Source organism: Tribolium castaneum, chromosome 1 (assembly GCF_031307605.1).
Source record: "Tribolium castaneum strain GA2 chromosome 1, icTriCast1.1, whole genome shotgun sequence".
Taxonomy (NCBI): Eukaryota; Metazoa; Arthropoda; class Insecta; order Coleoptera; family Tenebrionidae; genus Tribolium; species Tribolium castaneum.
Window position 1 is genome coordinate 834,969 of NC_087394.1, and position 10,818 is coordinate 845,786.

The following is a 10,818-nucleotide window of genomic DNA, read 5'->3' on the forward strand; positions in this document are numbered from 1 at the left end:
ACTTTTAGAACGCCCCCGTATTGGAAAATCAATAATCGGGTGACATTTGTGACGTTTCAGTGGAAACAAAGTGTGCCAACGTTGAAACACTTTATATGAGGGCGCCCCAAAAATTATTGTGCCTGCCAATAAATTTAATCCAATTTAAAAATCGAAAATTATTTTTTTTTCAAACAGCCCTCTAACACGTGGACGCACTAAGTGTTGACACTTGAAAAATTGTCCCGCAAGCCACTTGTTCACCTCAAAGTTAAGATTTCAATCATTTTTAAAACTGCCCCCGTATTTATGGTTTGAGAAAATCAATAATTTGGTGACTTTTGTGACGTATTTAGTGGAAATCAAGCGCGCCAACACTAAACCATTGTATACGAAGCTGGTTTAAAATTATATACGAGGGTCGGTTATTGTATATTTAGATAAAACTTACCAGTTGTGTGAAAATAAATTTGTCAATTTGTAAATAAACATATTTGTCACCTTTTTAACAATTTTGGACAAGTTTAAAGCTTGGACTTTTTGTGGACTTTTAACAACTTTAGTGGGTTGTTAAGACATATAGATGTCCATAAAAATTTGCTGGAGTGAGTTTAAAAAAAATTTTTTTTTTCATCACTTTGAAAATTTGAGCAAAAAAATTGAAAATTTTAAATCTCGTGAAAAGTTGGTATGATACAGAAAATGAGCCGCTGAATCCAATGGAACAAACCGCATTGCTCTACGACTTTTAGTTTTCGAGTTATGAATTTTTTTAATGAATAAAATTTTTCACTATGACAAATGGCTACCCTAAATTTAGGCAAAAATTTTTAAATTTTTAATTCTTGTGAAAAATTGATATATTATGTAAAATGAGCCGTAGAATTCAACCGAACAAACCGCATTGCTCTACGAATTTTAGTTTTTTTTTTTATGAATTTTTTTAGTGAAAAACTTTGATCGCCTCTGTAGCCGGAACCGTTGCCAGGAGCGGCTCCGGGTTTGGTCGAAAACATAGATAAAATTAAGCGCTATCAAATGTTTTTTTGTTCGTTGCTCTAACTCTTACAGTTTCCGAGAAAAACGCAAAAAAATGTTTCCATTTTCACTTTTTTTCAATTTTCAACCGCCAATTACGGCGAAACTATTAGAGTTATCGAGAAACGGAAAAATGGAGGACAACCGGAATAAAAAACTCTACAAAATGGCATAGGACTCAAGGCGATATCTCGCAAAAAAATTTTCAATTTTCAAACGCCGATTACGGCCAAACTAAAAGAGCTAGGAGAAAATGCTTTTTTAGATTGGAAAGAGCACATCAAAATCTATAAGATAGAATCGGTTTTATTTGATTTAGAGACACTTTAAAAATTGACCGATTTTAAGGGGGGGGTGTTAACTTTTTTTAAATTTTTTTTATTTTCTCATTTTTGGCTAAACTATTTGAAAAAGTGGAACTATTTTGATTCATTCCTATGCAAAATGATCCGGGGAATCGATTGGCATCGAGAAAATTGCCAAATTCCCAATAGTTTTTTAGTTATGAATTTTTTAAAATTTTCCCAATTTTTGCATTTGTCTCCAATTTGCTCGAAAACTATTAGTCGGAGAACAATAATTTTTTTTGAAAAAGATAGATAATTTAAGGAGCTTTCCAACGATAATACACTTCATGGGGTTATCTCTGATAGTTCCGGAGCTATTGCTTGACAAAAGTTCCGGGTACCCAAAATCGACAAAAATTGCGACGAAAATTGAAAAATCAAACTTCTAAAAATCGAACATATGGACTTTTTGTGGACTAAAAACAACTTTTGTGGGTTGTTAAGACATGTAAAAGTCTATAAAAATTTACTGGAGTGAGTTTAAAAAAAATTTTTTTTTTCACCTCTTTGAAGGTAAGTAAGTATTACACAGGAAATTTTAGCAAAAAAATTGAAAATTTTAAATCTCGTGAAAAGTTGGTATAATACAGAAAATGAGCCGCTGAATTCAATGGAACAAACCGCATTGCTCTACGACTTTTAGTTTTCGAGTTATGAATTTTTTTAATGAATAAAATTTTTCACTATGACAAATGGCTACCCTAAATTTAGGCAAAAATTTTTAAATTGATATATTATGTAAAATGAGCCGTAGAATTCAACCGAACAAACCGCATTGCTCTACGAATTTTAGTTTTTTTTTTATGAATTTTTTTAGTGAAAAACTTTTATCGCCTCTGTAGCCGGAACCGTTGCCCGGAGCGGCTCCCGGTTTGGTCGAAAAAATAGATAAAATTAAGCGCTATCAGATGTTTTTTTGTTCGTTGCTCTAACTCTTACAGTTTCCGAGAAAAACGCAAAAAAAGGTTTCCATTTTCACTTTTTTTCAATTTTCAACCGCCAATTACGGCGAAACTATTAGAGTTATCGAGAAACGGAAAAATGGAGGACAACCGGAATAAAAAACTCTACAAAATGGCATAGGACTCAAGGCGATATCTCGCAAAAAAATTTTCAATTTTCAAACGCCGATTACGGCCAAACTAAAAGAGCTAGGAGAAAATGCTTTTTTAGATTGGAAAGAGCACATCAAAATCTATAAGATAGAATCGGTTTTATTTGATTTAGAGACACTTTAAAAATTGACCGATTTTAAGGGGGGGGTGTTAACTTTTTTTTAATTTTTTTTATTTTCTCATTTTTGGCTAAACTATTCGAAAAAGTGGAACTATTTTGATTCATTCCTATGCAAAATGATCCGGGGAATCGATTGGCATCGAGAAAATTGCCAAATTCCCAATAGTTTTTTAGTTATGAATTTTTTAAAATTTTCCCAATTTTTGCATTTGTCTCCAATTTGCTCGAAAACTATTAGTCGGAGAACAATAATTTTTTTTGAAAAAGATAGATAATTTAAGGAGCTTTCCAACGATAATACACTTCATGGGGTTATCTCTGATAGTTCCGGAGCTATTGCTTGACAAAAGTTCCGGGTACCCAAAATCGACAAAAATTGCGACGAAAATTGAAAAATCAAACTTCTAAAAATCGAACATATGGACTTTTTGTGGACTAAAAACAACTTTTGTGGGTTGTTAAGACATGTAGAAGTCTATAAAAATTTACTGGAGTGAGTTTAAAAAAAATTTTTTTTTTCACCTCTTTGAAGGTAAGTAAGTATTACACAGGAAATTTTAGCAAAAAAATTGAAAATTTTAAATCTCGTGAAAAGTTGGTATAATACAGAAAATGAGCCGCTGAATTCAATGGAACAAACCGCATTGCTCTACGACTTTTAGTTTTCGAGTTATGAATTTTTTTAATGAATAAAATTTTTCACTATGACAAATGGCTACCCTAAATTTAGGCAAAAATTTTTAAATTGATATATTATGTAAAATGAGCCGTAGAATTCAACCGAACAAACCGCATTGCTCTACGAATTTTAGTTTTTTTTTTATGAATTTTTTTAGTGAAAAACTTTTATCGCCTCTGTAGCCGGAACCGTTGCCCGGAGCGGCTCCCGGTTTGGTCGAAAAAATAGATAAAATTAAGCGCTATCAGATGTTTTTTTGTTCGTTGCTCTAACTCTTACAGTTTCCGAGAAAAACGCAAAAAAAGGTTTCCATTTTCACTTTTTTTCAATTTTCAACCGCCAATTACGGCGAAACTATTAGAGTTATCGAGAAACGGAAAAATGGAGGACAACCGGAATAAAAAACTCTACAAAATGGCATAGGACTCAAGGCGATATCTCGCAAAAAAATTTTCAATTTTCAAACGCCGATTACGGCCAAACTAAAAGAGCTAGGAGAAAATGCTTTTTTAGATTGGAAAGAGCACATCAAAATCTATAAGATAGAATCGGTTTTATTTGATTTAGAGACACTTTAAAAATTGACCGATTTTAAGGGGGGGGTGTTAACTTTTTTTTAATTTTTTTTATTTTCTCATTTTTGGCTAAACTATTCGAAAAAGTGGAACTATTTTGATTCATTCCTATGCAAAATGATCCGGGGAATCGATTGGCATCGAGAAAATTGCCAAATTCCCAATAGTTTTTTAGTTATGAATTTTTTAAAATTTTCCCAATTTTTGCATTTGTCTCCAATTTGCTCGAAAACTATTAGTCGGAGAACAATAATTTTTTTTGAAAAAGATAGATAATTTAAGGAGCTTTCCAACGATAATACACTTCATGGGGTTATCTCTGATAGTTCCGGAGCTATTGCTTGACAAAAGTTCCGGGTACCCAAAATCGACAAAAATTGCGACGAAAATTGAAAAATCAAACTTCTAAAAATCGAACATATGGACTTTTTGTGGACTAAAAACAACTTTTGTGGGTTGTTAAGACATGTAGAAGTCTATAAAAATTTACTGGAGTGAGTTTAAAAAAAATTTTTTTTTTCACCTCTTTGAAGGTAAGTAAGTATTACACAGGAAATTTTAGCAAAAAAATTGAAAATTTTAAATCTCGTGAAAAGTTGGTATAATACAGAAAATGAGCCGCTGAATTCAATGGAACAAACCGCATTGCTCTACGACTTTTAGTTTTCGAGTTATGAATTTTTTTAATGAATAAAATTTTTCACTATGACAAATGGCTACCCTAAATTTAGGCAAAAATTTTTAAATTTTTAATTCTTGTGAAAAATTGATATATTATGTAAAATGAGCCGTAGAATTCAACCGAACAAACCGCATTGCTCTACGAATTTTAGTTTTTTTTTTATGAATTTTTTTAGTGAAAAACTTTTATCGCCTCTGTAGCCGGAACCGTTGCCCGGAGCGGCTCCCGGTTTGGTCGAAAAAATAGATAAAATTAAGCGCTATCAGATGTTTTTTTGTTCGTTGCTCTAACTCTTACAGTTTCCGAGAAAAACGCAAAAAAAGGTTTCCATTTTCACTTTTTTTCAATTTTCAACCGCCAATTACGGCGAAACTATTAGAGTTATCGAGAAACGGAAAAATGGAGGACAACCGGAATAAAAAACTCTACAAAATGGCATAGGACTCAAGGCGATATCTCGCAAAAAAATTTTCAATTTTCAAACGCCGATTACGGCCAAACTAAAAGAGCTAGGAGAAAATGCTTTTTTAGATTGGAAAGAGCACATCAAAATCTATAAGATAGAATCGGTTTTATTTGATTTAGAGACACTTTAAAAATTGACCGATTTTAAGGGGGGGGTGTTAACTTTTTTTTAATTTTTTTTATTTTCTCATTTTTGGCTAAACTATTCGAAAAAGTGGAACTATTTTGATTCATTCCTATGCAAAATGATCCGGGGAATCGATTGGCATCGAGAAAATTGCCAAATTCCCAATAGTTTTTTAGTTATGAATTTTTTAAAATTTTCCCAATTTTTGCATTTGTCTCCAATTTGCTCGAAAACTATTAGTCGGAGAACAATAATTTTTTTTGAAAAAGATAGATAATTTAAGGAGCTTTCCAACGATAATACACTTCATGGGGTTATCTCTGATAGTTCCGGAGCTATTGCTTGACAAAAGTTCCGGGTACCCAAAATCGACAAAAATTGCGACGAAAATTGAAAAATCAAACTTCTAAAAATCGAACATATGGACTTTTTGTGGACTAAAAACAACTTTTGTGGGTTGTTAAGACATGTAGAAGTCTATAAAAATTTACTGGAGTGAGTTTAAAAAAAATTTTTTTTTTCACCTCTTTGAAGGTAAGTAAGTATTACACAGGAAATTTTAGCAAAAAAATTGAAAATTTTAAATCTCGTGAAAAGTTGGTATAATACAGAAAATGAGCCGCTGAATTCAATGGAACAAACCGCATTGCTCTACGACTTTTAGTTTTCGAGTTATGAATTTTTTTAATGAATAAAATTTTTCACTATGACAAATGGCTACCCTAAATTTAGGCAAAAATTTTTAAATTGATATATTATGTAAAATGAGCCGTAGAATTCAACCGAACAAACCGCATTGCTCTACGAATTTTAGTTTTTTTTTTATGAATTTTTTTAGTGAAAAACTTTGATCGCCTCTGTAGCCGGAACCGTTGCCCGGAGCGGCTCCGGGATTGGTCAAAAAAATAGATAAAATTAAGCGCTATCAGATGTTTTTTTGTTCGTTGCTCTAACTCTTACAGTTTCCGAGAAAAACGCAAAAAAAGGTTTCCATTTTCACTTTTTTTCAATTTTCAACCGACAATTACGGCGAAACTATTAGAGTTATCGAGAAACGGAAAAATGGAGGACAACCGGAATAAAAAACTCTACAAAATGGCATAGGACTCAAGGCGATATCTCGCAAAAAAATTTTCAATTTTCAAACGCCGATTACGGCCAAACTAAAAGAGCTAGGAGAAAATGCTTTTTTAGATTGGAAAGAGCACATCAAAATCTATAAGATAGAATCGGTTTTATTTGATTTAGAGACACTTTAAAAATTGACCGATTTTAAGGGGGGGGTGTTAACTTTTTTTTAATTTTTTTTATTTTCTCATTTTTGGCTAAACTATTCGAAAAAGTGGAACTATTTTGATTCATTCCTATGCAAAATGATCCGGGGAATCGATTGGCATCGAGAAAATTGCCAAATTCCCAATAATTTTTTAGTTATGAATTTTTTAAAATTTTCCCAATTTTTGCATTTGTCTCCAATTTGCTCGAAAACTATTAGTCGGAGAACAATAATTTTTTTTGAAAAAGATAGATAATTTAAGGAGCTTTCCAACGATAATACACTTCATGGGGTTATCTCTGATAGTTCCGGAGCTATTGCTTGACAAAAGTTCCGGGTACCCAAAATCGACAAAAATTGCGACGAAAATTGAAAAATCAAACTTCTAAAAATCGAACATATGGACTTTTTGTGGACTAAAAACAACTTTTGTGGGTTGTTAAGACATGTAGAAGTCTATAAAAATTTACTGGAGTGAGTTTAAAAAAAATTTTTTTTTTCACCTCTTTGAAGGTAAGTAAGTATTACACAGGAAATTTTAGCAAAAAAATTGAAAATTTTAAATCTCGTGAAAAGTTGGTATAATACAGAAAATGAGCCGCTGAATTCAATGGAACAAACCGCATTGCTCTACGACTTTTAGTTTTCGAGTTATGAATTTTTTTAATGAATAAAATTTTTCACTATGACAAATGGCTACCCTAAATTTAGGCAAAAATTTTTAAATTTTTAATTCTTGTGAAAAATTGATATATTATGTAAAATGAGCCGTAGAATTCAACCGAACAAACCGCATTGCTCTACGAATTTTAGTTTTTTTTTTATGAATTTTTTTAGTGAAAAACTTTTATCGCCTCTGTAGCCGGAACCGTTGCCCGGAGCGGCTCCCGGTTTGGTCGAAAAAATAGATAAAATTAAGCGCTATCAGATGTTTTTTTGTTCGTTGCTCTAACTCTTACAGTTTCCGAGAAAAACGCAAAAAAAGGTTTCCATTTTCACTTTTTTTCAATTTTCAACCGCCAATTACGGCGAAACTATTAGAGTTATCGAGAAACGGAAAAATGGAGGACAACCGGAATAAAAAACTCTACAAAATGGCATAGGACTCAAGGCGATATCTCGCAAAAAAATTTTCAATTTTCAAACGCCGATTACGGCCAAACTAAAAGAGCTAGGAGAAAATGCTTTTTTAGATTGGAAAGAGCACATCAAAATCTATAAGATAGAATCGGTTTTATTTGATTTAGAGACACTTTAAAAATTGACCGATTTTAAGGGGGGGGTGTTAACTTTTTTTAAATTTTTTTTATTTTCTCATTTTTGGCTAAACTATTCGAAAAAGTGGAACTATTTTGATTCATTCCTATGCAAAATGATCCGGGGAATCGATTGGCATCGAGAAAATTGCCAAATTCCCAATAGTTTTTTAGTTATGAATTTTTTAAAATTTTCCCAATTTTTGCATTTGTCTCCAATTTGCTCGAAAACTATTAGTCGGAGAACAATAATTTTTTTTGAAAAAGATAGATAATTTAAGGAGCTTTCCAACGATAATACACTTCATGGGGTTATCTCTGATAGTTCCGGAGCTATTGCTTGACAAAAGTTCCGGGTACCCAAAATCGACAAAAATTGCGACGAAAATTGAAAAATCAAACTTCTAAAAATCGAACATATGGACTTTTTGTGGACTAAAAACAACTTTTGTGGGTTGTTAAGACATGTAGAAGTCTATAAAAATTTACTGGAGTGAGTTTAAAAAAAATTTTTTTTTTCACCTCTTTGAAGGTAAGTAAGTATTACACAGGAAATTTTAGCAAAAAAATTGAAAATTTTAAATCTCGTGAAAAGTTGGTATAATACAGAAAATGAGCCGCTGAATTCAATGGAACAAACCGCATTGCTCTACGACTTTTAGTTTTCGAGTTATGAATTTTTTTAATGAATAAAATTTTTCACTATGACAAATGGCTACCCTAAATTTAGGCAAAAATTTTTAAATTTTTAATTCTTGTGAAAAATTGATATATTATGTAAAATGAGCCGTAGAATTCAACCGAACAAACCGCATTGCTCTACGAATTTTAGTTTTTTTTTTATGAATTTTTTTAGTGAAAAACTTTGATCGCCTCTGTAGCCGGAACCGTTGCCCGGAGCGGCTCCGGGATTGGTCAAAAAAATAGATAAAATTAAGCGCTATCAGATGTTTTTTTGTTCGTTGCTCTAACTCTTACAGTTTCCGAGAAAAACGCAAAAAAAGGTTTCCATTTTCACTTTTTTTCAATTTTCAACCGACAATTACGGCGAAACTATTAGAGTTATCGAGAAACGGAAAAATGGAGGACAACCGGAATAAAAAACTCTACAAAATGGCATAGGACTCAAGGCGATATCTCGCAAAAAAATTTTCAATTTTCAAACGCCGATTACGGCCAAACTAAAAGAGCTAGGAGAAAATGCTTTTTTAGATTGGAAAGAGCACATCAAAATCTATAAGATAGAATCGGTTTTATTTGATTTAGAGACACTTTAAAAATTGACCGATTTTAAGGGGGGGGTGTTAACTTTTTTTTATTTTTTTTTATTTTCTCATTTTTGGCTAAACTATTCGAAAAAGTGGAACTATTTTGATTCATTCCTATGCAAAATGATCCGGGGAATCGATTGGCATCGAGAAAATTGCCAAATTCCCAATAGTTTTTTAGTTATGAATTTTTTAAAATTTTCCCAATTTTTGCATTTGTCTCCAATTTGCTCGAAAACTATTAGTCGGAGAACAATAATTTTTTTTGAAAAAGATAGATAATTTAAGGAGCTTTCCAACGATAATACACTTCATGGGGTTATCTCTGATAGTTCCGGAGCTATTGCTTGACAAAAGTTCCGGGTACCCAAAATCGACAAAAATTGCGACGAAAATTGAAAAATCAAACTTCTAAAAATCGAACATATGGACTTTTTGTGGACTAAAAACAACTTTTGTGGGTTGTTAAGACATGTAGAAGTCCATAAAAATTTACTGGAGTGAGTTTAAAAAAAAATTTTTTTTTCACCTCTTTGAAGGTAGTAAGTATTACTCAGGAAATTTTAGCAAAAAAATTGAAAATTTTAAATCTCGTGAAAAGTTGGTATAATACAGAAAATGAGCCGCTGAATTCAATGGAACAAACCGCATTGCTCTACGACTTTTAGTTTTCGAGTTATGAATTTTTTTAATGAATAAAATTTTTCACTATGACAAATGGCTACCCTAAATTTAGGCAAAAATTTTTAAATTTTTAATTCTTGTGAAAAATTGATATATTATGTAAAATGAGCCGTAGAATTCATGATAATGATAATGATAATGTTAATGTTTTATTGATGTTATAAATACAAAGTATCTTACATACGTCACCAAGAAAAGAAGAGAAAACAAGAAAATACACTTTAACCGTTTACAAAAGCAGATAATAATAATTATATAAGAAAACTTAGTTAAGATGACATTTTACAAAAATAATTACTGAATTCATCAACAGAGTAAAATGCCTCTTGTAGCAAGAAAGATTTAACACAGTTTTTAAAAGCCTTGAACTCGAGGTTTTTATAGGTGTCAGGTAACATGTTAAATAATTTAATACAGTAATAACTTGTGCTGTTTCTAGTACGTGATAATCGCAGAAAATTTGGTCTGAGTAAATGCCGGAATCTGGTGGAGTATGTATGATCAAACGAATCATATTTGTTTAAGTTTTGATGAGTATATAGAAGACATTGCAAAATATAAGTGCAGGGAACCGTTAAAATTTTGAAGTTTCTGAAATATTGACGACAGTCACTCTGATAGTGACAGCCAGCAATAATTCTGATACATTTTCTTTGTATTTTGAATAATTTAGCTGTATGTGGCGAATGACCCCAAGCAAGGATGGCATATGAAAGAACACTGTGAAATATGGCATGATAAACTGATAATAAAGTTTTAGTCGATAAGGTAGATACCAACTGCCTAAACAAGAACAATTTTTTAGAAAGTTTAGTAACTAAGTAGTCGCAATGAGTTTCCCAAGTCAATCCACAATCCAGAAAAACACCTAACAGCTTAATATAAGAAGGGGTAATAAATGATTTGTTTAAGGAAAAAATAATTTCTTGAGTTTTGGCACAATTAACGGTAAGTTTGTTACCAATAAACCAGTCTTTAATTTTGGTTTCAACACAAGTTTTTATGTGATCCAGAGCCTCTTTTAAATCAAAAGCGCCATAGATAGTGGTGTCGTCAGCAAACAGTAAGAAATTAGTATCTTTAATAGAAAGTGGCAGGTCATTTATAAAGATGAGAAATAGAGTCGGTCCTAGGACCGATCCTTGCGGTACACCAAATTTAATTTCCATTTTATTGGAATTAATATTGTGAGCAGAAACGAACTGA

General features: G+C 31.8%; 1 long non-coding RNA gene across 1 annotated transcript; it reads left to right on the plus strand.

The window, feature by feature from the left end:
• The first annotated feature begins 9,764 nt into the window (after positions 1 to 9,764).
• On the plus strand, positions 9,765 to 10,560 carry LOC135266683 (uncharacterized). Its single transcript, XR_010334823.1, has 2 exons — positions 9,765 to 10,003; positions 10,052 to 10,560. It is a non-coding gene; the product is annotated as an uncharacterized LOC135266683 (long non-coding RNA).
• Positions 10,561 to 10,818: the final 258 nt, after the last annotated feature.